The sequence below is a fragment of the Anomalospiza imberbis genome, chromosome 1, assembly GCF_031753505.1.
Source record: "Anomalospiza imberbis isolate Cuckoo-Finch-1a 21T00152 chromosome 1, ASM3175350v1, whole genome shotgun sequence".
Classification (NCBI taxonomy): domain Eukaryota; kingdom Metazoa; phylum Chordata; class Aves; order Passeriformes; family Viduidae; genus Anomalospiza; species Anomalospiza imberbis.
This window is the reverse complement of record NC_089681.1, coordinates 111,448,794-111,476,429: the sequence shown is the minus strand read 5'-3', so window position 1 is coordinate 111,476,429 and position 27,636 is coordinate 111,448,794. Positions and strand designations below refer to the sequence as shown.

The window sequence follows — 27,636 nt, the reverse complement described above, 5'->3', positions numbered from 1 at the left end:
GTTTATATATATATATATATATATATATTTACACATACATACATATATAGTACACACAAGTGCTTATGGAAAGCACCCTTAGCTCTCTTTTGGGGAATATTTCACTGGCTATCCCTGTGGTAACAACTCTCAATCATACAAAACTGCAGAAAGCAGGCAGAAGGCCACTATGGATGAAGTAGTTACTCATAAATGTTCAACTGAATCTCCATGGCAAGATGTACACGCAGGACTCAGTCTGATATGTTTACTGCAATCCAAATCCTAACAATTTGATTCATTCTGAATAGAAACTAATTGTGAGAGCAAAAAATTTCCTCAAAGTTTCTTTACAGTTAGAAAAAGGTAAGATATTTATAACCTTTAATAAGGATTTTACACTTTTACATCTTATCTCTAACAACCATGTATTATAAAAGAATAGAAAAACATAAAACATAAATATTAAAATCAACTATATTATTCTGGGTTCAACTTTTAATGCTCTATACCTTGTTTTATCTAGATATTAGTCTCAGTCAGACTTGCACTAATGTTTTGTCAGTAGATACCAGTGTACAGGGCTTCTAGAAAACCTGCAATAAATTGAATTATAGTGATTCATCAGAAAAAAAAAAGAATATATATATGTCCTATCTGGGATGTGCTGGTTTTGACTTCTTCCTTAAAAAGAAATTGAATTAGTAATCACATTTAATACTTCTAATATTATACATGTTTGATATACATATCTATGTTGATACATGCTTTATCTCTCTTTATGTATTTATGTATATTCAGTGTATTTATATATTGCCTTTATACTTTTTATATATATACACATTTTATTTGATTAATAATTTGATAAGATACTAATCTAAAGAGCAATTGCAGATTATAAAATCATCTCAACTGGAAAAGAGAAGAAAGTATAAACTTGATTCTTAAGTTATCCTGAAAGTCTTGCAAGGCATCCTGTTCAATGTGGTATAGGAAAAATAGAAGAAATATGTCTTACTGCTTTTAATTAAAGGTTTAGATGCTTCTTTACCAATCTTCTCTTGACTACCTTTTGATTGGGATTGAAAGATTCATCTTTCCTTTCAAAGTGAAAAGATGGGAGAGACATTTTCTGTCAACCCCAGAATAAATTTCCATAAAAACAGATAAGAAGCCAGAAGAATTTGTAGCTGGAGAAACAGTGGCATCAGCTCAAATGTGTTTGAAATTCATTTGATGTTTGCAATTTTGCTTAGAAGTCAGTATCTAATTGTCAATATTTCAACCATATCTATCACTCTGGCAGCATATTGCCTGCATTGGGAGTTTGTTAACACAAAATAGAGAATAGACACAGCATTCAACTCACTGGGTAACTGCAGAACAAAAGCTTTTGCTCTCCTGATACTTAGATAGTGACTCAAGATTAGAAGACATAGCATTTTTGAAATTAGAAATGGCAAATTTCATTATTACAGCAAAAGAGAAAGAAGAGTAGTTAACATAAGATGACATCTGTATTTTAGAGTTATTAGACTATACCCTGAGGAAAGAAATCAAAATAGGAGGGACAATTTCTCATCATTTTGCAATGGGTCTTCATCATATGGTTTGTTTTTCATTTAAAACTTGGCTCAGGTAGTTCCTGAAATATGGAAGCAAGTCCAACTGCTACATGCAATACTGCAGTTAAAATCTCTAAAGGCTCTAATGCTGACTGTGTGACTAACTAGCTGTACTGCAGAGGTATCCAGCTTCACCTCTGAGACTTGGGAGAAGGTAGCTGATGTATATGACTTCATTACATACAGAGGCTGATGACTCATTTAAAACCAGGAAAATTAAGAAGGAAAAGTAGTTCTGTGCAATCAACTTCATCCTCCTACGAATGATAGCTTCCCCTAAATAGAAGATTACTCGGAGTTTTGAACAGTTTCAATGCCCTGGCTAGTGAAACCACCTTAATTTCCTACAGGGAACTTCACACTTGTTCTCTTTTAAAATCTCAACCAGACCGTCACTTTAACTTCATTCCTAATTGCTTACTAGTAATAACACTGTTCTGCTGCTTAACTAGTTCCCTTTCTGGTGTTTCCAGTTGCCAGATATTCTGTCATCCAGTCCATCATCTCTCAGCCTACCCTGGTAGGTAGGTAGTAAGGTAGGATATGGCTCCTTACAGATTAGATGCTCCTGCCAGATTTATTCTGCCCTGTATTTTGGCAGTGGTTACAGTGTAGTCATAAACTGTTTTATACTAACCTACTAAGACAAGTTGATTTCTATGGACACTGAGTGAGACTCATACCAAGGAATTTTTGCCACCAATTTTGTGCTTTCTGCAACTTGTATTGATATGGCCTTTGGTGGTGTGCACTTGAATTGGAGTATAGTGATCAAAACCACAGCTTTATGCTCCCCTCCTGTAACATGCAATTATAGTCTGCCAGTTGGCCACAGGTCAATGGTTTATTTTTATTTGTGACTTTTGTTAAAGTTGCTGAAAGCCATTAAATTGTGAGGCATTATATCTAGGGCTATATGAGGCTGCTTACCCTAAAGAGTCTGACATAAATACATAGGTGGAAAAGGAGTGGAGAGAGAAAACGGAAACAAAAAATTGTGAGGAAGCAAGACTTGCCTGGTGCGCATGGGATGTTTAGTTAAAACATATTTTGCCAAGTGTGTATATGTCTTTTGCTGAAGCCATGCATGAAATTTTTATGCAAGGAGAAAATTAGCTTTGTAGTAAATGCAAAAAAACCCCAACAAGCCACAAACCAAGGCACAAAGAGAATATTAAGTTCCTAGTGAATTGCACTGTGCTACATAATTAGATGAACTCTATCCATGGATAAACCCTGTCATGGAGTGAGTAGAGCCTATTTCTCCTCGATGTTGTCTCTGCCAGAGTCTTGAAACTGAGCCTCCTCTGGGGGAATGGAGAGAGCAGAAGTGCTGACACCACAGCTTCCTCCTCACTTTCTCTACGTTCAGATGGAAATTACATTCTGTTCTCTTAATAGCCCTGTTTCTTACTATTGCCAAGTAAGCTAGGCAATTTGTTTACTGAATTTCAGTGTGTACATTTGTAAAAGTTTGAATAATCTGTGGGATCCTAGCCTAAAAACATCTGATTTTCTCAGTGGTCCAACACTGCCTGTCCTTTCACAAATATACTTTAATTGAAACAGGCCACACCAGGGTGTGCATTAATGGGCTGCTGTTGTACTGCTTGGGTGGTAGAAGGTAATTGGTCCAGTGCTTCACAATGCTCCAAAGGCATGTGCCAATGCTCTGTTAATGCACACCCTGTTGTGACACTGCTTAATTAAAATCTTAGGATATCAAAGGCAGAGAGCGCTAATGAAGAAGTTTCTTTCAAGCTGGTAAATACAGCAGTATGACATATTAACCAGTATAATGTATGCTGCCTTGTTCTGGCCTGAGAAGGCTCAGTCAACTCTGTGAATAGGAAAGGAGCCCAGTCTAGGGTTGTATCCATCCTTGCTGAACTGTGCAGGGTTGTAACCAGACAGGTAATAATAATCAACTGTGTTATGAGGTATTTTCTAATGTGTAGACAGATTTAAAATAAAAATATTAACAGAAATTTGCATATGTAAAGATACAATTTTCTCCCTCTTTTTCATTGGGTTAAATGAAAGCATTTATAAATAAATTATTTTATGGATTTCCACCAGGAATGTTGGGTTTTCATACTGTTCATGCCACTATGCATGTCATACTGCCAATTTATGATCACACCCATGCCATCTACAAAATGAAAATAAAATCAAGGGCCATTTCTTTATGCATTTGGAAAAGGAGACATACACAATTTGTCAGTTTTGGGTTTTGTTTTTGCAAAGAGACAAGTGCAACCTGCTGAAGGTTTTACTCTGAATATAAAAGGAGATATGTATTTTAGGAGCTGGCCTGCCGAATGTGAGTGTATTTTTCTAGCTATAAAAAGTATAGAATAAACTAGTTGTTTGCTTCTGATGGCATGACAGAGGATAGAGAAGAGGGGGTTTGGAACCTCCAGTCTGCCAGTTTAATGTGAGCCTCAAGGATACACACCTGTTTGTTTCCCTAAACCAGTCTGTGGAACACTTGAGCATTGCAACTATCGAGGTGTGTGGAAATGTTGTGTCCTTTAGCTGCCTCTGCAGGTACACCTGTGCAACCAAGAACAGGTCACTGCACTCAAACACATCATTGAAAGAATTAGTCTTGTTAATTCTTCTGATTCTTCAGGAAGTCTCTAAGATTCACTGTCAAGGTACCTGTTCATCTTTTCCTTTGTACATTCAATTATGCAGTCTAATTGCCTTAAGTCCAGGGCAGTCTTAAATACTGTAGAGACGGCCATCAGAAGTGGAAGCTGAAATATGATATACAGAACAATACTGGAACCCTAGACATAGGCTTTAAACTCTCTTGAATATTAACTTCATATATGATTTTCCTTGTGAGGTATGTGCAGTTACCTATTTCCTTCCCTAAAGCAGCCAAATAGCTACAGTGTCTTCTCAAAACTTTTCCAGAAAAACTGTGTTTGAACATTCTGTAGTTATAATAGGCCTGTATGGATGCTGTGCTGCAGGTTAAGTTAAAACAGATAAGTTTTGTCTGGTATTAAGTCAGTTTAAATCAAGAAGAAATGTCATTAGCTCACCATTTTCTTCAGCTCAGATCTACCTTAAGGAGCTTTTCAGGGAAAAAATATGTTTCAGATGCTTGTTTATAATGTTTATAAAACAGATAATCGTGTCAGTTCTGCTATTACTTTTTTCATGTAGAATTAATCTCTTTGGCCTGAATGAGCTTAAAATTGTTAAAACCTCAAGAATAGCCAAGAAGATCCAGGGGAGAATAAAATGGAGGCTTCATTTCAATTAGAGAACAGGGACTCTCAGAATTTGTTGTTTGCTTTATTACTTGGGAGCATTATCTCTGTCCTCTGCTGATATCTGCTTTCTTTCCGGTGTAATTCAGTAACGTGTAATGTGGCTTTAATCTTCTGCTCTGTCCTGTCTGTATGCTGTGAGACAAGAGAGACAGATGAGTTGGGAAGTCAGGGGGCAGTGGAGCTGCAGCACACAGCTGCGTGCCTGTCAGGTCTCTTCAGTCTTCCATTTGATCATGCTGCTTTCAAGGCCTGTAGAGATCAGAAAACAACCCTGTACACGTCACCGCCCCCAGGGAGAGAGCTGGTGAACCTCGTCAGAGACACAGGCAGAAGAAGAGAGAAGGTCTTCTGAGAAAAACAATTTTAGACCTTCTGCTGGTGAAATAAGGTCTTGTCTGATTTGAAGGGCGTTGCTGGTACAGTTATACTGGTATAACTGCAACAGCAAGTTTTGCTGTAGGCATCGTGCCTTATACTAGAAAGAATCTTAAAGCAGTTCTTAAATGAATTGATCTGTCCTTTTATGTTCCTATTTCCTCAAAAGAACTTGCTCAAAAGAACTTGCTCATCCCTATAGGTATTCTAGCACATAAATTTAGATGTGGCATAAGCCTTAATAAGTAGGGGAATGAGTGTGCTATGGATGTGCTATCTGTAAATACAGAATTTTCCAGGCAGAATGCTTCTTCCTGTTGCCTTTTGTATGGCCCTGCAGCATGGAGACATTGGACAGATATACAGACTCAGGAAGGAAAGGGAAATTTTACAGAGCTTTGTACTGTGGCCAGCTGAAGTGCAAGGACTGCCCTTTCCAGTCATGGCCTTACCCTGCAGCTAGATTGTCACCTAAACATACATTTTCCCCATCCTGTTTTCTCCACAGCAGCAGAGTAAAGGCACCTTTTGTGCCTTCAGGAAAAGGTATACTCCTCTGTCCGCAGTAGTTCTGCAGGATGTTATATAAAGCGTGTGCCAGATCTCGTGGTGCCATTTGAAACTTGCTGACATGGAGATGTACCACATCACAGCCCAGCCTGGGCTTTTTACACCTCTCCTTTTCTCCCCAGGGTATTTCATTCGTTCAAGTTATATTATGCATGTGCTATGGGGACACAGCATAGTTCTTTTCTACTTTTAGTGTTGTAAGGTGATTTCTGTTGAATTTTAATGTGTTGGTTTTGATGGCCCAACTTTTCTTTTATTACTTTTGATGTTGTCCTGACCTTCCCTTAGCCCTTATCCTCATTTTTAAACCATATCCCAACAAATGATCTCTGAGACAAGATCCAGCTTCTATAAATTCAGGGTTTGTGCATGCTTGTATGTGTACATAGATACAGACTGAGACATAAAACTGAAATGTCTCTTCATTCTTTATAGCATTTCTATCAAAACTGTCTCACAAAACTGCAGCTGGCACATGTGGTCTTATGAAGTTTCATGTTAGTCTTCACAAGCTGACAAAGAGTATGATTCTTCAACTAGAGAATCCTTGAAGCACACAGTCCTTGTCCTGTGGTGATTTCAGAAGCTCCTTGTTCAGTTAAGAGCTCTAAAAGGAGCTGGCTGTAGCATAACATACTAAACTGATCAGCAGCTCCCAAAGGAATAATCTGACTTTGTACTTGGACAGAGGACATTTAAAAATGATGTTGCAATTACCCCCCAATAGTGCTGAATCAATTAGTAATTATTTTAGAGAGGTTTCTACTCCTTTAACTGTTTCTGCTGAGGAAATGAATATAGGTAATATTGCTACTAATGGCTACTGAAGAGCCACAGGGTACTTCATGTCAAACATAGTTTTCTGTTCAAATTCTTGACTTTATTCTGATTACTTACAGTCCTCCTACAATTTCAGCAACATTCAGCAGATTCTGTTGTGATTCTTCCCAAACTAATTTGTGTCTTCCAGATGTGAGTGATTCAGGAATAGCATATGGAATGTCATCTCAAACTCACTGAGTTGATGCAAAGGAAAGGCATGTTTGTACAGTACTTGAAGCCTCCCAATAGAAGGGCTGTTGAACAACAGTTCTTCAAAATACGTGCATTGTATGATTTGTCATTTTCTTTTTGTTGCTCAGACATCTGCTTTGTTAAGTCCAGTAGTAACTCCAATCGTATCCACACTTGGAATTTGCAGCAGAATAAAATTTTTGCTGGTCGTCAAGCCATCAGAAGAATACCCAGCACATATCTGGGGGCTCATCAGCTTTATTTTATAGGTGGAGAAAACTTTGGCAATGGTTGCAATGTTCTGTTTTCATTTAAGTGGTAGATTAAATTTGTAGCTATGTTTTGGAAAGATAAAGCAGGAGCTTGCTGTTGTTCAAGGTCCACTGCTTTTGACACAGAGACTTAGTTTGGAGTAGAGGCATTTTTTGGGGGTCTGCCGCCAGAGATGATTCTCTTAAAACAGAATTCTTTTGCATATCTGGATATTGCTATGTTAACATGTTGTTTCAGGCTGGCTTCAGAGCCTGCTCCTGTTCTTTAAATGAGAAGGGTAAATTTATTTTGCCTGAGTGACAGTAACTTTATGTTGCTAGGACTAGAAGGAACCTGTTATTGTTGCTTCATTAAAGCTCTCTTTCCATCTGTTCTACGTTTCTTGGTGTTAGTGAACTCATAATATTCTATGAAGCTTCTTGACTGCCTGTTTCATCAGGCCCTGGATCCCATACCAGAGAAATGGTAGCAGGAAACCACAAGCTGTGTGTCTGTGGCTTCAAGGCTGAGTCTTGGAGATAGGGAGAGGAGTTGCTTGTTCAGGTGTTGGCATGGTCAAGCCCCTGTGGTTGAGCACTTTCTGCTTTGTCCTGTGGCACTGGCAAGTTCAGGCAGACAGACATGCAAGAAGGGTTGAGAATGCTTATAGGTCAAAGGTCTAAGTGAAACCTCTGGCCCAAGTTGCTTCTCTCCTGACATTTTGTCCTGGTACAAAACTGCTAGGCTGGGCCCAGTGTGTGTGCATGAGCTAAACAAATCATAGGCAAAAGGAATGATGAATGCCTCGTCTTTCCTGATGTTCAAGGCTGTTCAAGATGTAGAGACAGTCTCCAGTGCTCTGGAGAAGCCTGTGAACCCTGCTGAGTAGACAGGATATTTTTGCCTGAGCACCCTCTCTAGAGCAGTTGGAAGAGTGATCAAGTAAAACAATACAAGGTTAAAATTCTAACTGAGAATCTGAAGGTTAAGTCAAGAAATTTAGCAAGAGAATTAAAAAACATATGGGCTTTGGAGTAGACCAAGTGAACTATGCTTCTCTGTATGCATGCAAAAATAATTTCTTTAGTGGTTTTGTAGTGTCAGAAATTTTGACTAATACTTTTGTACTTGTCTTCTCCCAGCCTCCCCTGTTCTATGTTCCTTTCCCCCACTGCCTGAATGTCACTGACACTTCACAATGGGGTTTCTTTTCATAATAACTTTCTCTTGTTGCTGGAGCACACAATAGCCATCTAAATAGTAAAGGAACATAATGGGGTACACTTTCAGCATGGGCAATTAGATGTGCAATTCTCATTAAGAATAACAGGACTTGCAGTGAAAATTTTCCTCGGTAAATCTACCAGCACAAAGCCTTTCCCCTTATGAGCAACAGATGGGTTTTCCATAATGGCTCATTACCTCCTTGCTTTGTCATGCTGCCAGAAATGAAATATAAAGTTATTTATGGATTGAGAAAGATGCACAAGTCACTGTAGATCATTCCTTGCCATATTTTATAGTTTATCTGGTTAGTTCTCTAAGTCTCTCAGGACTAGCAAGTTTCAGAAGATGACAGAGCATTACGTGTGAATTAAGATGAGTGTCCTTCTGTCTGGTTATTTATCCTGATGGTTTTGCATCTCCAGGGTGATGCTATGGTCTCCACTGGGACCAGTAATTTGGGTTCTTCAGTAAAAAGGAGGCCATTTCTCAAAAGAAATTTTGTCAGATGTGACAACCCATTTTTGTGAAATTTTACTGCTAGGGGCAGAAGGCAGCACTGTTTTACCATGCATCATACATTTGAAAAGTTAGACAATTTACTTGATAGTATTCTTTATTTGAAATTGGCATGGGGGGATGGGATAATTGCTTGACACATCAGTGAAAGATATTATTCCTTTGACAGCTAATGATGGAGGCCAAGAAGGAAGGCAATTCTGATGTGGGGAGTTCTTTTATTTATAGGCATTCCATATTATTAAACTCTTTATATTGGAATTTATAGCCTGGGTGTACCACAGATTCACTATTATTTCCACAAATCCTTGATGAAGAACAGTTTCTACTGCAAATGTGTTAATCTGTCACTTTTCATAAGTACTATCTTTATGGTGACTTACATGGCCATCAAGGTTAAGAAGCTGAGGGCAAAATTTAAAATATTGTTTTAACACTACTTAAGAGTTTTTCTCAAAAGGATCAGCAAGTGCAAATCCTTTCAGAAATGTGGAGGTCTCCCATCAGTTTGAGAGAAGTGCTTACCAGGAGTTCTTCCTGCTTACATTCAGGAGGGCATTTTAAATTTTTTAAAATGTAATTGAGATTGGTCTGACATCAGTAAATATTTAAGTATTAACCTGAATTTGGATAGTTGCAACCACATGCTTCTGGACTGAAGCTTTAAACAATAAGCCAAATGTTTTGCTTATCTTTGGGCTCAGGTTTTGTTCTTATAGGGTAATTATGCAATCTGAGGAAGCTCACTGAATTAATCCCAGTGGCAGGAAAAGGAAAGCAGAATAATTTTGCTCAAGAGTGAATAAAAGTATATTGGAGAGGGCTGATGCGTATGTGGCCTACATAGACTATGGATCCCAAGTGTTTCAGTTTTCAAAAGCTTGCCTATTTCATAGCTTGGCAAATTCAGTGACCTGTTCATAAACACAGTAAAATACCTTTCTTCTTTTGTAAACAACAATGCTTTCTGCATATGCTCCTTTGGAACGCTGCAGTGCTGTTGCCTCCCAGTCTGTGCAATCTGTGGGAAATGCCTCTGTGCAGTCCATTTAAGGTGTCGTACAGAGATGGTGGCAGGGCAGCCTTACATCTTCTCTCAGAGATGTTAAGCAAGGAACATAGAACATGGGTAGATGGTTGGTAATGGAAATACTCTGTGGCTGAACACGTGCTGTCTCTTTCTCTTATTTATACAAATGATCTCTCGAGGTCACATTCTGCCAAATGTTCTGGCCCATGGACAAAGACAGGGCTGTAAAACTGGATGCCAGCTAAAAAGGGTGCTGTCTGTTCTCAAATGACTCATCAAGAGCTGATCCATGCCAACCTGTTTACCAGCTAATATCCAGTCGTAATGCAAGGTACTACTAATACAAGAAATGTGACAGAAAGGAAAAAGTGATGCTTGGAAAAAGAAATCCTCTTATTCCTTTATTGTAATGGAATTACAATTTATTGTATGTAATCAGTTAAATTTCTGGAATCAAAATTTGCATCAGTTTGCAATGTCTATTTTTGTCTTTTTTCAGTATGATCTTTTTATTGCATTTTTAAAAATTCATTTATTATTTCCTATAATCATTGTACTTTTTGGTTCAAGAGTTTTTTTCTCCTCAAGCTCATGAAAACCACAAACAAAAGGTTTCTAAGATTTCCTGTTTTATTATTCTAGAAAAAAAAATAAGTACTGTACATTTTTTTTTTATTATCAAAACTTAAACAATTGGGATCCACCTTTATCTTGCCAAACTATCAAGGCTACCCTCTCTAACTTTTTTATATATACAAGATACATAACTTGTTTGAAAAGACCATTTTCTTATTGTTGAAATATTTATTTTGGTCACCCCAGAGCATATTTTCTTATTTTCACTCCTGTCCCATGGTTTGGAACATGTTCTTGTTCCACAGTTTAGCAAATTAAAAAACAAAAACAAGCAACAACAACAAAAACCCAAAAGAAGACTCATCTTTCAACTTCTTCAAGTGTTTTGTCTGCAACATTCCTCAGCCTCAGTTACCTTGTGTCACCACAGACTGGGAAGAACATTGAAGTGTGATCAAAGCCCTCCTCAGATTTTGGATTATACTTGTAATTCATTATGAAAGACCATTTCACTATGAGAATTAAATGCTGGTCCACACAGAAGGGAAACTATTTCTACATTAATATATTCCCCCTTCTTCACTGTGCAATTATACTGTCTTCAAAAATGCCAAGTGTATGTCCGTTTAACATTCAAAGAGCATGTCAAACTGAAAAAATAATAATATTTTTTAAAAAGTGTGCCTTCCCCAGTGCATATTTAAAATGTTTGAAACTATCCCAAAAAAGGCCACTGATTTTGTTTTCCCCCTTAGTTTTATTTCACAAAGCCTGTTTATTAGCCACCTGGTAAACATTTCTACACCTACGGCCTGTCTTAATAAATCACTGACCATTACGTTCTGCTGAGGCTACTCAACCTCAAGTTTCCAAAACCTGCTTGTCTGAGCAAAATAAAGGAAGGAAATTTCCAGGGGAGGCAGTTAATAATTGTGCATAGTATTCTAAATCCAGATGCAGTAAAGTGGAAGCTTATAATGCTTCCCCCATTCTTGCTGCTGCAGTTATAGAAGAAGCAGATGCTGACTTTGGATGACTTAGAAGTATTGAGTATAAGGCAAAAAATAAATGCCTAGGAAGGATTTTCTTCTAGCAAGTGACCTGATGCCATAGTTTAGAACAAGAACAGCAATGGTAAACCTGTTAAAATGATGAGTTTTTCTAGGCCCTTAAAGGTATCATGATCATCCTGGGAAAACTGCTTAATCCTGACTCTCAGAAGTGAACACACAGGCAAGGGTGTGTTCAAATAAAAGGCCTGTTTATTAAGTAAGGAACAAGGATATCAAGCAGTTGAGATGGATTCCCTTGGTCGTACTGGACACGAATGCTGTTAAGAATTAACTGTAGGACTGCACCCAACACGCTCCTGTTTTAGCTTGAGTGGTAGCAAGGGATTCAGTGAAGCCTTCTCCTTCACCAAGATCTCTGCAGAAAGAGGCAAGGCATCACTGACCTCATCACATCTTTTCCCCCTCAGTCTCTTGCTTGATGATCTTGTCCAAATTAATCTCGATAATTTTCTTACAGAGAACACTGGCAATAATTTTAGGGACACTTAAGCCACTGCCCTGCCTTCCTCCCTCCCCCTGTTCTTTTATTTGAGTAATGAAGTCAGTTAGAACCCCATTATCTTACTGGGTAAGGTAAGCAAGGCTGATTGGTCTGGGAATCATTCCCTTAGGATAAGCCCCCAGGGGGATTGCACTTGAGAGCTAAATGCCTGGCCGCAGATCATCTGCTTTCATGTAGGTAAGTTCATCTGAATGAGACAGACTGTTATGAAGCTATGTTTTCTAATATTGATAGCAGCTGTCTTGGGGAGGGGAGAAGTGGGTGAGCAAGACTTGATTTCAGAGGAAATGTCCAATGCTACAGTTGGATACTACCAGGAGTATCCAACTGTAGTTCTGACCAGTTAGATGTTTGAGCTTTAAATCTGACAATATTTCATCTTTGGATTCGACATGCCTAATGTATCAGTTTCATACATAATCATCATCATCTTTCTTTTGCAACCAAGACATCTTGGTTAAAAACAAATCAAAGCAAAACAAAATCCCTTTTGACTTTGTGGCAGCTAGTGCTTGCTATAGTAGCTGTGTAATACATACTCCTTAGGAGCTGTAACAAAGCAAACCCTAAGCATGGTTTGTAGAAGAAAAAGTGTTTTTAGAGCTGTCTCTGGAGATGCACTGGGCTCTCCATTTCTCTGCACTCTGATCTAATCTTGGTGTTTGTCTCATTCAACCCTCATTGCTCAACCCTGCAAGCTCCTTACTCCTTACAAATTAAGCCAAGTCACAAGAGATTACTTCAGTGTGAGTTGCAGGTAACCAGCACTTCCTAAAATTTGACAGTTGGGTAGCACATGTAAGGCCTCAGGTCATAATATAGTTGTATATCAGATAGAAGATAATTCTCTTCTTCTTTACTTCTACTGGGCACAACTCTGCCAAACTGCAAGAGGTTCATAATAATAATGATGTCACTGGCATAGCTATTGATTGTTGCTCCAAGTATCTCATAGGGCTTTATTAATTTGTCGTGAGTTTCCTGACCCAGTGCAGCCATGCATTTAAAGATCCAGGATGCTAAAGGTGCTTGGGCTCATGTAACTGACACAAAACTATGTGGATTTGTGCTCTTTCCAGCCCAATGGGAAATGCACTGGTGTGTAATGACTTGTTGGCCAGATCAGAAGAACCACAGGCTGAACAGCCTCAGTCCTCGTAACTTAGCCATGTTTACTCCTGACATTACTGTTCAGCTGTGAAGCCTGTTCAGCAGAATGAATTTAAAGCACCGGGTGAATTGATTTGAGGGAGAGGGTGGGGGAAAAGGCTTTTGAAATATTTATTGAGTAGGTTTTTTTTTTGGGATAAGATGGTCAAATAGCTGGAGGAAAACAGAAAGAGTCAAACTCATTTTCACTAGCTACTGAAGGAAGAAGATGGAGAGTTCAGCTTTTACACTCAACATTCTGGTCTTACCTTCAATATGAGATTATGGTTAATAGTATGGACCTATTTCAGTCATATATATCTGTATCCAAAAAGGAGGAAGTCTGTGCTACTTTATGAGCAGGTGTGGTTATAATGATGAAGCTGGAAGAAGAAAACAGTGCAGGAGTGGGCTTATTTTCTGTCTATTTTTCTATCTTTTTTTTAAACAAAATTATTTGCCACAGACTTCATGCTGCACACCCAGCAATGGTAACCAGAAAAGTGGGAGCAGAGGCAAAAGTTACCCTTTATTTCTCTGTAAAATCAGTGCATGCTTGTATTCCACGCCCTATTTAATGCATGCATTTTAGCCTTTTAAATATTAAAATTCCGTGTTTGGTTTTGGTTCAAAAAGCAATTCAAGGGTGGCTGTTTACCTTGTTTACAGAGCACAAAATAACCTCTCAAACAGTCTGTGGTGTACATGTACAAAATTATAAAACCCTCTAAGCTCTTCCAAATGTGCCAGGAATATATATAAAAAATATATATATATAACTGTATACCCATATGCATGCATGGATTAAATCCAGAAGTAAATTTTCTACCTTGCATAGGGCAGATATCTTTGCTATCCTTTTATATTTTATAGTTTCTTATTTAACCCCTCAAAAGAGTGGCATACTTAAAGACTTTGACCAAGAGTAAATTCCCTGAAATTGTTTGCCTGGGATCAGCTGTTTAATTGCAGTGTGGGTGCTCTGCAATCCAAAAATTAAACTCTTACATTAATTCATGCAAACCTCAGGCTGGTATTTGATATTTTACAATAACAGTGATAGCATATGAAGTTACCTTAACCTGAAAGACTTAAGTATTCTAAAGTGGCTACATGGTTTTCCATGGTGAGGAAATCATGTTGTTTGGGATAGAATCCCTATCCCTGACTCTAGCATTCACTGGCAGGATTTTGATGGCTCTCTTACAGTCATTTCTCAGTTTAGGATTGTTTGGGTCAGCAGGCCTATGTTCACTCTTGGTTCCATTACTTTGTTACCAGCTCCTCTCGGTTGCTTTAAAATGACAGAACTCCAGTACCCTCTTAACATTCTACATTGGAAGGAGATGTAAAACTCTCTATGTGTCTTGAATTAGATCAAGAATTTGAAAAGAGATGGACACTGAGCTGTGTTCTCATAATTGTAGATGGTCTACCCAAATGAGGGTTGGATTGCTTGAAATTGGTGGAGAAAAACGAAAAGAGAAGAAAAGAAAAAGGAAGCACACTCTGCTTTCCCTTGCTTTCAAACTGCTCTCTAGTGAAAGGAGGTCAGCTGCCAGGACAGTCCCCCTGACTCTTTGCAGGTGTGCTAAATATGCTTGAATAAAAGTTAAAAGGGAAAAAAATGCACTTTTAAAAGTGTTGCCTTTTAAAGAGTGTAGACTGTATTTAATTTCCTCAGTTGCAGTCAGACTTTACACCACAACTTGCCTCCAGAGGTCTCAAAGCTGGGTTAATCATTTCTCTAACACTTTTTTTCTCTTCTGTTTGGAAAAAGCAACTTTGTTGAATCAGAACCTTCTGTCAAAGTTTTCAATGACACTTCATTTTGGAAAATTTCTACCTCGCACTTTCAATGGTGCTGACATTGCTGGGAGTGAAATAATTTAATATTTCATTTCAAATCAGTATTTCAATTTTTAATACAAGTATTTCAAAGGTTATACAAAATGAAACTTTTTAAATAGGAAAGACATGCTGGATCAGAACCTAATTTTCTCACGAAAATTCTATCCTGTTAGGAGAAATCCTCTGGTTTTGTGTTGGTTTGGTTTCTTTGTTTGTTCTTTATTCAAATGGAAATACGAGTAAATATTTAACTAATGAAATTGTTTCCATAATAGAAAATCTGTGCACATTTATAGCTGTAGCAAAAATTTTGATGTTTATCACGTTGGTGTGAACTCACCATACGGTCTGGTGTGCATTGGGGTGATAATCAGTTACCTCTACACGATGATATTCCAGCCACAGTAAGTGGGAACACTCTTTTTATTCTCCTAAGGACGGTTGTGGCAGAAGGTGTGCACAGTGCATATCCTCCAGTTGCCTCCTTTTCTTATGGCAGTATAAACAGTTTTCCAAATGTAAAGTGATCAGTACATCCATTTCAACATCCCAAGGCAGTTCAGCCCAATGTTTTATTCCATCCCAAACCTTCTGGAGCAGCAGGAGCACGTCACTTAATCCACTTCCTGACTTCATTTAAAGATGTCACCAACGTTTTACTCTATCCCAAACATTCTGGAGGAGCAGGAGCACATAACTTAAACCACTTCTCAACTTCATTTAAAGATGTCAGACAGTGGAAAAGTCATCTCATTGTTAAATAGGGATTTGATTGTTTTTCCAACACAAAATGTCTACCTTCAATTTACACATGCTGTATTTTGTGCATCTTCATAATAAGAATTTTTTTGTCTGTATATTATAAACCACAGACCACTAAGTCCCTTTCCTCTGAAAAGGAACATACATTCTTTCATTGTATGGTTTATTTTCCATTCTGTGTTCCTGTTTTCTGGACCATTGTCAATTTTTTAATAGGCATTAACAAGCAGTGGGAAAATTGTGGTACTCAGCGTATGTTTGCTTATTGCTACAATTACAGTACAATACAATACCCCATTACAATAACATCAATACCCCATTACAATAACATCAGGCTCTCAGTGAGTCTCTTTTGGTTACAACTGAGCTGTGACGTCCCACACCACATAAGGGATTTGGCCTTTCCTTCTTTCCTACTTCTGCACCTAGCTCCATTCCTTGCAAGGGTGTTTGTAGGCATTTTGAGCAGACAGAAAGATGCTTTTCAGAATTATTCAACACAGCTGTTGAGTCTAAGTCCTTAGCTAACCAGGTGTTTAACAGAAAAGCTCTTCCTCCTGCTGTTACATAGAAAATATCATATAATAATAATCTACTTCTTCCATAACAAACCAAGTCAAAGAAAATAAGACTTCACCTAACTTTGAGTAGTTCTCTGAGCAACTTGTGTAGGTCTTTTCATACCCAGCTGTGAATTGTTTGGGCAGAAATTGGACAGGAACAGCTGCTTAAACACCTGCTACAAGGCCTTTGATCTCTCCTATTACAACAATAACTTTTGAGCCTTTAAATGTTTGCTCATCTGGAGAAGAAGATACAATTGAAATTTCACTGCTATCAGAGCTGCTGCAAGGGTGTACATGCTAGAGTGGTGATAAAGTTTCCAGGTGATTCTTTTATGTAGGTGCATAAATTGACTTTCAAACTGTTTATGATTATGTGGAAGCAAATATCCCTGAATGTTTTCCTGTTGTGAAATGTGGAGTGGAATGTAATTGTCATATTCTGGGTGTTATACACTCTCATAGCCTGGCCAGTACCATACTTCCAGGATGCTTTGCTCTAAGGACATCATTGGATAACTGTTTGGCTCTCCCCCATAGTTAAAATGTGCTTATCACAGGGTCAGCAATTTGGACATACAGAGGGTTGTTGCTCTCCATGATCTGCTGTTCAGGAGGGATTGGATTGTTAATTTTTGCTTTAGACAATGTATGGTGCTGTTTAAGTGATGCTGTGTGCTCTCTGAGCTTGCATTTATTTTCACTTAAACAACCACATCCATGAAAGTATGGGAAGGAGAGGTATGATCCCCAGCACAGAAGTTTAACACCTGCCTTGATTTTCTTGAGCCTCATGGGGTGAATAGCTGGTCCAATTATCCTGCTATAAATGGAAGAGTTGTAGTGGGACAATCCTGTGTGCAATTAATATTTCTATCATGTATGGGAGCAATTTCCTGCTTGATTTTTCCTAATCTGGAACCAATGAAATATTGATGTGCATTTGGCATATGCACTACAAAACTTCACGCCATTCTTCGTTATATACATTGCTGCAACACTGATACCTTGAAACCTCTAACTTACATTATTATGAGGCAATGGCTAAAATTTTAGGTTTTGTCATAGTTTCTAAAGGTAGAAAAAAAAAATAAAAGAGGTGTAATACTTCTAGGTCAATAAAGAAAAACTGGAACCAGTAGAACTTCTCATGTTTTCATCTGTTCCTGGATAGCTTGGTGTCTCAGGTGGCAAAACCAAGATAAGACTGAGTGTGTAGTTTCTGAAACTGAAATCCCCTATGGCTTTCCCCTCTCTACTTATAAATAAATATATTATCAGCTGTTAATAAATCATTCCAAGAGTAAACAACTTTTTAACAGAGCAGTTAATTTGTATGAATAATTGAGGTTGCAATTATGTGTGTTCTGCATTGGTTTTACACACCAATCCAACATTGGTTTGACAACATCCAGCTGGGAGAAAACAGTTTTGGGGAGGCTAATAAAATGTCTCTATTACAGACTTTTGGAATTTCAAGAATACAGGAGGGTTTTCTTCACCATCCTTAGTCATTCTGTGGAATTTAGATCTATTTTGGATTAGAAACATGTCCATGGAGAAACGTATTAATCTTTGAAACCTACACGATAAAGCTCATCAACATCTCCAGCAATCAAAACTAAATGGCTTCCTTAGCTAGATATTTCTAAATAATTACATAATTTTAATTTTAGGAGATCAGAGTCAGAAACTTAGTTGATTTTGAAGAGTGGTGTTATTGTAGGTTGTCTTTAAGTTTGTCTGAAATTTACAGAAAACTGAAATTGACTAATTTTATTTACCCTGACATTGTTTCCCCTTCACTCCCAAAGCAGATCTTTCTCAGAGACACTCAGTGGTATAGGCAAAACTGAATTTTATTGTTCTAAAGATGACAGGCACACTTTTCGGTCATAGCCACGGACATGTGATAAGATGAACTGGAGATACAGATAAGAAAATAAGTTCATTTTTCTGGCTGTTGATAATGAAAAGGTGTAATGGATTCACAGGAGACAGTTGCTGCTGCTGGGGTGGGATATTAACTCCGTGCAGTAGCTGCTACATCACTTATTCTAAATTCTTTGACAGAAGGAACAGCCTTAGTTCTGATTTTTGTGATCCTGTCTGGGCAAGGCAGAGGGACAAGTCTTTTCCTGTGGTGTTGCCTCTGTGCCCAGGCCATCCTTTCAACCCTTCTCTAGCTGTGCATAGCAGGTTATCTTCCCTATTACTTAGATGTTTTGCATTTTGTCTCTGCCTGTAAATATCTTTGCCAAGAGCAGGCGAAGTGAGGCTTTCATCAAGGGAAAACCAGCAGTCTTTGCAACCTGGTTAAGGCAAGAGAATTTACCAAAACTTATCTGTAACTGAAAATAAGGTCTTGTGCTGTCTTATCACACCAAAGTTTTCTGTTAGTGTCATTTACCAGGAGGAAGGCTGCTCCTAGAAAAAAAAAAATCCACTTGGACTAGTTAACTTTATAAATTATGCTCAAACTGTCCTATGCACTGTCCTAGCAGCTATTGTGATTCTAGAACCTTCCAGACTGTGCAGTTTGAGTATAGATTCAGAAGACATCTGCAATGAGTTTTCAGGCTTTCTTAGCAGTTTTGAGGCTAATTTTTAGGGTCAAAGTCTGGCATAGCTAAAAAGGTTCTGTTGGAATCTGTGTCTGTAGAGCTTGAGATGTCTGAAGACTGGATGGGAATCACTAGGGACCCTGCCATCCACTGACAGCTCTTAAGAGCAGGGTGGGAAGCCCATCTCAGGCTGAGGCAAGCCTGAGACTTAGTCTAGCATTTGAGATAGTATAAGATGCCTCTAGGAAGCCATCCAGTTCTAACTGGAGTATCACGAGAATCTGAGTTTTTGGTGGTCTGTCCATACAAAACTTTTCTTGCCATTTTGGCAGTATTTTTCCTGTATGAGTCTTTTAAGTAGAACTATGTCTACGTAGCACAGTCATAAGTCTTTCTGCTAATCACAGGAAGGATTTTTTCCCATGGTCTAACACTTAACCCTACTCCTGTCACACCAACCTGCCCTCTGCAGTTTTTCACTAACCCTTTAATTGAGGGATACACTAATTTCAAAACTAGGAGTCATTTTCACCAAGGAAATGAACTGCTTTTTAAAATGTCAAAAAATAAGACAATTTTGCAACTGTGTAACATAGGTTAAACTTGATCTTTCATTAAAAACTGACTTTCCCATGACTTGTTTAGGTTTTTTTCAATGTTTCCTAACTAAAATAAAAATCACATAAGATTCCCAACCAAGTCTAATAGTGATATGACTTTCTGAATGAGTGTGTGCTAGTATCTAGCAATGCCTAGCTAGGAAAAGGATGTCAAGGAAGATCCATGTGCAGTTGAGTAGGGGGAGAGGAGGATGAAACAGCTGAGTCAGGTCAGTCTATGCCAAAATATTACCTGATGGTTTCTTAAATTGCCATTCAGAATTCAGCATATCTGTGAGAGGTCAGGATACTGTGAAAGCCAGAAACTCTCTGTGGCATTTATATCTTGCATTGGCAGACTTTTGAGGCACTGGGGAAGGGAGAAACAAGAAAAGGAGGAATCTTTTCTTGTAAATCAATCAGATTTATCTTCAGCCTACGTTGCCATGGAATAGATGCCCTATTAGGTCGAGTTCCATATCTTTACACACACCAGCCTGGACATAGTAGCAAAACTTCCCTTGCCAGACTAATTTTCTTCAACACCAATTCACATTAGCTGAATACCTGGTACTTCATATTTTTCACTAAACTGAGTTGTGTTTCCCCAAATGCTCAAAGTATTGGTACCTATAAGAAAATATTAATGAACGAAAACCAGAAGCAGCCCAACATTTTTGACAAAGTCCAATGTGAGCAATCTTATGGTCACAGCAAGCAATGTAAGCAATATTTTGCTTACATGACAAGTTTTACTGTACCTATAATCCAGATACTCCCAGTAATTTGAGTAAATAGTAATATAGATGCCTGTTAAATTCATTATGGTCCTATGAACAAAAATTTTGGAGGACACCACACTTAAATCCCTTATTGCTTTGTGCTACTTTAGGCACTTCATATGTGATAAGGTAAATCAGGTGTGTTTATCATTTTGTGAGTTACTATTATACTTTCAGAGATGGTAACCCTTCTACTCTTCTTACCCACAGAGTTTAGGTATAATAATTTAATTCTTTATTCGTATATGGTAGCATCTATGATTCACAAATGGGACTTGAAGTTCAAATGGCTCTTTGTTTTGAAAGTAGTAGGTCAATTTCTGGACAAACCTTTGAGTCTTAGAATTGACTGTGATTAACCATATCATGTTAACGAGCAGCTTTGAAGGCAACTTTGCTCTAGGATGTTGTGAACAGCAGCTGTCATGAAATGCCTGTGAGACCTGGAATCTATTTTGGTGTTTGACAGTAAACAGCAATGAGGCTGCATAGGTACTTCCACTTAGTTGGTTCTATTTGCAGAAGGAAAATTGGCTTTTCTAAAGCCAATAGAACAATTTTGTGGCTCAGCCAGGAATGGTCAGATTTTCTTCTTGATAGCCCTATGACCCCTTGGCCAGGCATCCCTACAATAGACCTGACTTTTATACTACCTTGCAAAGTTCCTTATTCAAGCTTTATTATAAAGCTGATTCAACTACAAGAAAATTGTGCTGGAGGTCCATTTTTTTCTAGTTTGTTTGACTTCTGATATTAAGAAACTCAAAACATAGAGGAAGCCTTTTGTATCCTCTGTCTTTTCAAATGTTATACATTCCATGTAAGTAACACAACTTTATCAGCATAATGATAGGATAAATTGTGAACTTTAGCTTTTTTCATTCTCAAAGACTATTTTAAAACAGGCACACAGAAAAGAACTAATGAAATTTTTAATCTCATCTGACTCCCACTTCACTTAGCAAAAGCAAGATCTTTGTTATGCCTGACTTGTTGCATAGTAACCAGCCCACTTTGAGAAATGCAACTATGCAAGCTGAGAATTAGGACTCATTAAGCCTTTGCTGAGGGCTCATTAGGATTGCATGCTGAGGGTGCCATCTTAATTAGGAATGAACCTGACCACCTGAAAGTAATTCACACTGGCAGCCAACTGTAGTATTTTCCAATTTTGGATCTGTCTGGCTTCCATCTGCCAACTTTGTCTTAGCACTGACTTTCTGTTGACATCAACAGTGATGTTTTTAATATCATGAATTGCATTCTGTCTCCTGGGTACAATCAAGTTGGACAGTTCCCTTCACAGCATGGTTCTGGGAGGAGGCTGGCTGCTAGATGTAGAAGAGTCATAGTCAAGAAGATTAAATGGAAAATATCAAGTATAAGACAAGGCATGAAGTGTATGAAGTGTATTTCAAGTATACCTTGAAAATTAAGAATTCAAAACAAAATCTCCTGTTTCTTCTAAAAAATTAAACTAACAAAGCATGCCCTTGCACTCTCTGCCATCACTGAAAGTACTGAACTGATGCATGAATGGTGCACAGTGTTGTACTTCACCATGTTTCCTAGCACCAATTTCACCTATTTCAATTCAAAGATATCTTGAAGAGTCTGTGTTAATGTAACCTACCAACCAAGCAAATGGAGCTTTAACTGGAACTTTATTTTTATGCTTGTTATATCCTAGTGCAGCCACAGGACAAAACAAGGTCAATGTGTGCAGATGCTATGTAATTATGTTTTGATGACAGGGCAGTGACATAAGCAAGTCTGCCTAAGAAAGCCTACAGACTCTCAGGAGCATGAACAAAAGTAATTGACTTAGATTCTGTGTGAGATGCAAAAAGCTAAAAGGGTTGGAAAATCCTTTCTTTGTTTCAAATACAACATAATACAACATGGAACCATAGGCATGCTGCTAGTCTGTGAAATATAGGGGGGAAAAAAAAGAGTTAATTTAAACCATAGCAACACACTTGTGATTGTCACACTGTACTGCAGGCAGGCACATACCCCCCAGCAGCCAGCCTAATAGGAAGTGGAAATTGCAACATATTCAGCTCCACTGAGGTTTGTTTAGTTTTAGCTCTGACACAAACATTTACTGCTATAATGGAGCCACATTTCCTGAAAGTTAGGGATTAAAAATTGAGACAGGTTGTGCCATGTTATGTGAGGTTAATGGAATGGTTTCCCCAGAGATTACTTTTCCAATTGCTTCTGTAACTCAGACTAATAGGGGAATTCAGTATGCTGTACTTCTTGATATGTTGATTTTTCCTATTGAATAATAGTACTTAATAATGTATTTAACATCTTACCTTTCACTCGGGTACTTCCAGCATGGTTTGCTGCCTTTCTATGTTCAGGGTGAAGCAGAGTGATGTTTTAAAAATATCTCCTCTAAGAAAGGATAGATGCTAAATGGACAAATGGCTCTAGAAAGAAATTGATTGAATTTCAGATCTGCAGAGAAGTTTTACAACATTTCTACCTGCACAGAATTTTTTGAGAATTGAAACCTAATCCTCAGGAGAAAAAAAAAAAAATTGTGACATGTAACCATCCCTAGGAATGCAGACTTTACTAACATTCTGAGATTGAAGCCACAAAAACATATTTATCATATCTTTGTGCCTTTAGTGTCCCTCTCCAGCTCACACTCAAGCACTAAGTGCCCAGCTCATTTTGCACTGTATTTATGGGGAAAACTCATGGAAGGTAGGGCTGCTCTTGAATAACCCAGTAATGATGAAGTACACTTGAAGATCCTGTACTCCATCAAGTTTCCAGATGGCATCAACATCTCCACAGAAATCAACAGCCTTGACACCACAGACCTAAACAGGTATCTTTAGACTGTCACCTTCTCTATTGGTTCCATAGCACACCTTACTCTGGCAAGACAAGTGTTTCTCACTCAATCTTCTTGGCCTGTGAGCTGTTTCATGCAGAGATATCACACTTAGAAAATTCTGGATTTCAAATAGTTATGTGACTGCTTACAGAAATTGACACAAAGCCATTTTCCTTACTGTTGTCACATCTAGTGGTTGGTGCACTGTAGGAAAGCCAAATAATTTAGGGCATTGAATTCTCTAGCACATGTATTTCATATTGGTAAAAAAAACAAATCCCAAGCCTAAGGAATTTGAGACAGAGTACTGTGGTTAAAGGTTGACCACACCTGTAGTTACTGTTGTTTATTTTCTGGATTTGTTCTGAATTTGGATACAGTTGAATTCCTAGTGCTGACTTTGTGTACACCTATAGATTCACTGAGTTTTTAATTGCTGTTTTACTTAAAACAGCAGCACCTATGTAATTTGCTAGTCTAAGCTATTTGCCTTGGCTATGTTTTTCAATATCTCTAGGAGAAATGTTCACTAGAATATCATCCTTCGCTTGAACATGATCCTCTCTAACACTCTCCTGTCTATTTTGATTAACTAATTTATATGCAATGGTCTAATTTCACCTCCTCACCAGTTGCACCTCATCTCTCTTTGAGTGGGATAAACAACAGAACAGTGCAGACAAATGTTTATATAGGGACTTAGTTTGGCTGGAATTCCTGACTCTTAGAAGGAAAAATTCTTGTACATTATGTACTAGTGGAACACAGCACACAAATACTCTATTTTGTTGAAAGAAAGCCAGTTATGAATGAGCGTGAGCAGTAATAATATAAAAGATCACCTCACTTAAGCTAAAAATGAATACCATCTGCAAAACTGTTCACAAGCTGGAATGGAAAACCTCAAGTGACAAAAAAATTCCCAAAAGAGTATTCAATATTTAAACATGACTGTTTATAGTAAAAAGAATTAGAAAATGGCAGAAAAGCTTTTTAACATTTAAAAAAGAACTGAAATATGTAAAAAACTGAAAGAGTTTCTGTGAATTTTCAGTTAAGTGGAGCATTGGGTTTTAATATAAATAAAGAAGTATCAAGGTGCAAGGCATAAGGCAATTTTACTTTAGTTTTTTACAAGTTTACTGTTGGGAAAAACATAGATAATCCTTTAAAATGTAACACTTAATAAGGACCACAAGCAAATTTTAAGACAATTCTCTACAGTGGATCATTGCTTCTCCTTGTCCAGGATAAAATCACCCAACAGGTAATTATAAAGTTAATCCTAATAAACAGATTTTTTTTAATCTGTTGCCCAGTAAGATCCCCTAGAATGAGTTTCAAAGAGCACAGATTGAGAAGTCAAGGCCTCTTTGTAATCAAGAAGGTATCTAAGGATGTTGAGCCAAAATCACTTTGATCTGTTGGATATCTGATGGCTAATGGAGCTGCCCTAATGCATCTCTTTTTCCATGCACTCAAAATTTCTGAGGAAGAGAAATCTGAAGCAGGTATAGACTGAAAAACCAAGAGATCATCGTGCCCAAAGTGTTTAGCACTAGAACAGCTGCACTATTTACCATGAGGGTGTGTTCTGCTAGTCCATGACTGTCTTTCTGCTGCTAATAATTTGTTCTTTCTGCTGCTAATAATTTGTTCTTTCTGCTTTAATTCTTTCATCTGCTGGCAGCTATGTAATTTTTACAACTGAAAGGATTGTGCTAGATTTTTCTTTTAAATTAATTTGGCATATGAATATAGTCCTGTGTGGAAAAGAGATTTATTCTTTGTTGGGATTAGGAGGGATTATGGGAAGTAAAATTTCTAAAGATTTTTTTCATCTTTCTTTTGCAAAGCACTTCTTGGGACTTAGTTTTGCATTGTTATTTACTACTTTGTGTTCTAGCATTATGCTGAGCCACTGGCAGTATGTCAGGAAAAACAGCTGTAGCAATTTAGACTGCTTAATATACAAAGCTAATGAAATTTGCTGATGTTAAATATATTGTATATGATACTCTACTACTGAAGTCATCATCCCTGTTGATACAGTTCTCTCCAGATCAAAATATGGTGTTGATCATCATATCCTTCTTTGGTCATGTTCTTCAAGAAGCTCTCCTTAACTTCAGATTGTGTTCAATATATATGTATATATAAAATCTATATCTTAGATTGGGCATTTTTGACTGTAAATAAGGTATGCAAGGGCAGAAATACCTCAAATATGTTGATGGGCTCCCTTGACCAGGTACTTTTTTTTGCATGTTTAGTTTTAGTCTTTGAATCTCTGCAGTGCACAGTCTCACAAGACTCTGCATCCTATTGCTGTGATTGTTTTGGGATTTTATGAACTGATCTTATCTGTCTTCAGTCTCCTTATGCATTATACCTCCCGAAATGGCAGCACTGGTATGAGAGACAGCAGTCACAACAAGCAGTACCCTAGGTGGGTGGTTGTTTAGCTCACATTTAGAATGACACCTTCTCTTTTAGTGTTCCTTTGATGAAATGCTCACCTTGAAAATCGTGTAGTTTATAATCAGAATTAATTTAAAGAGATCTTCAGAGTTCCATTCTTCTTCAGTAAAAATAATGTTTTGACTTTCACTGAAGGGCTTCATTCTGGGTAAGATTCGTCAAAAGTTGCCCTTTGTTTCACCAAGATAATCTGAATGCCTGCTGAAAATCTTGACAAGAGTCATGCTCTTAGGGTTACTCAGCTCATTGGGATTAATTTTGGAAATCTCCAGCTGTCAGTCAACACTTTGTTACAGTAACCTGAGGTGGGAAGTGAAGAAGACAATGCTCACATAGAAGTGATAATAATAATAGATATAGTGATGAAATAAATATGAACCAAAGTGGATAAGCTTAGAGAACAGGGTGGAATTTCTTTCTGTTTCTTCAACTTTTCTTTTACGAGACTCCAGTGAAGTGTACACAATGCAATGGTTTTGCTAGGCAGTATAGAAACCTTGTAAAAGCAGGATTGTTTGATGTTGTTTCCATTTGGACGAATTCAAGCCATAATTATTCAATATTACAAAACCAGAAACCAACAGTATTTGGTAGTGTCTGCTTGGGGCTCTGGACTAGAACACAGTCTTTCACTGGCTTAGTACTTGTCTAGTGCCCTTCAAACTATACCCATTTCTTCATCCCAAACCAAAAAAACTTATTTAATCATTCTGCAAATGCTGCTCTTCTGAGAGAGGCAGAAAAGACAGTTTGGTAACACCAAAATGGATTAATTATTAGCAGCTGTCTTCTACAGAGAGCACAATAAACAATGCAGTGGAGATTTCTGATATACTCTCTTTGACATTTGGCTTTTAGATCTGAGAATGAGACGTGTAAAGACTCAAACGAGGGGGGTTTTTGTGTGACTGTACCTGTTGTTCAGAAGGCATAAAAATAAAAAAGGACCATTCCCCATGCAATTCTGCCTGTGAATGCCTGGCACAGCTTACATTCAAGCTGATGCAAGCTATTTAAATCCATGCCTAAAAGCAGATTATGCCTTTTATGGCAACATTTATGTAAGTGATTCATATATACAGTCATTTAAACGTAGGAAAATATTGATTGCTTAATCTTCTCTCTTTCTATCCAAAAAAGTTAGCATGAACATAGATTATTTCATCAAGCTCTGTTTGAAACTATAATTTTAGGGAGCTTTTAAGTATTTTAAAGTGGATTCTCCCAATGCCATTTCTGAATCAGAATTTGGTCAAGCATAGAATTGCATTTCCTGAATATGAAGTGACATGGAGATATATAATCCCAAAAAGTTAAAGCATCTATAAACTAATGAAATCTTGTAAATTGTATTTTTCCAGTTTTACAAGCCCCATGCTTTTTTAAGCTAGTATTGTAAAAAAAATCTTATGAATGGTAGATGGTACTGTCATTGTTCATATATTTTATAAATGTAGTACAACAAACTCATTCAAATCCTATTGACTTCACTGGAGTTACAGAAGGTTTTGGAAATGAATTTCAGTTGTAGAACCACACCTCAAGCCATTTTAAATGGTCATAACTTTCAATTTTTTCTTAGTGGTTCTTTTCTTTTTTGTAAATTCCTTAATTTATTTTTGCTTCCATAATATCAAAAAATTGATTTTTTTGATAGAGGTGATTATTCGTAGCATTGTGAGTATGGGGGAAGAGGAATTTGGCAGCTCTCTTAGACCTCCCTGTCGGACCACATATTGCAAATGTAGTCTGAAATGTATCCAAAAAAGACAAACATAGGAACTGAAATTTTAACTCTTATTGGCAGTGACATTAGTAGACTCAACACAGACTCTGGGGTTTGGATATATTTTTCTTATTTTTAACTACAGGGATAAAACAACTAATACAGCTTCATTCCTTCATCCTTTGTGGTATTTTGCTTTCATGGGTGGAATATTTTGTGCTTGCCATCAGACCTCTCTGATGTAAACTGGAACTTGTACTTATTTTAAAA

General features: G+C 37.6%; 1 long non-coding RNA gene across 1 annotated transcript in view; it reads left to right on the top strand.

Annotated features, from left to right (window-relative positions):
* LOC137482413 (uncharacterized) overlaps positions 1-27,636 on the top strand; it is a 53,850-nt gene that overhangs the window by 23,605 nt on the left and 2,609 nt on the right. The gene's annotated exons all lie outside the window — the stretch shown is intronic.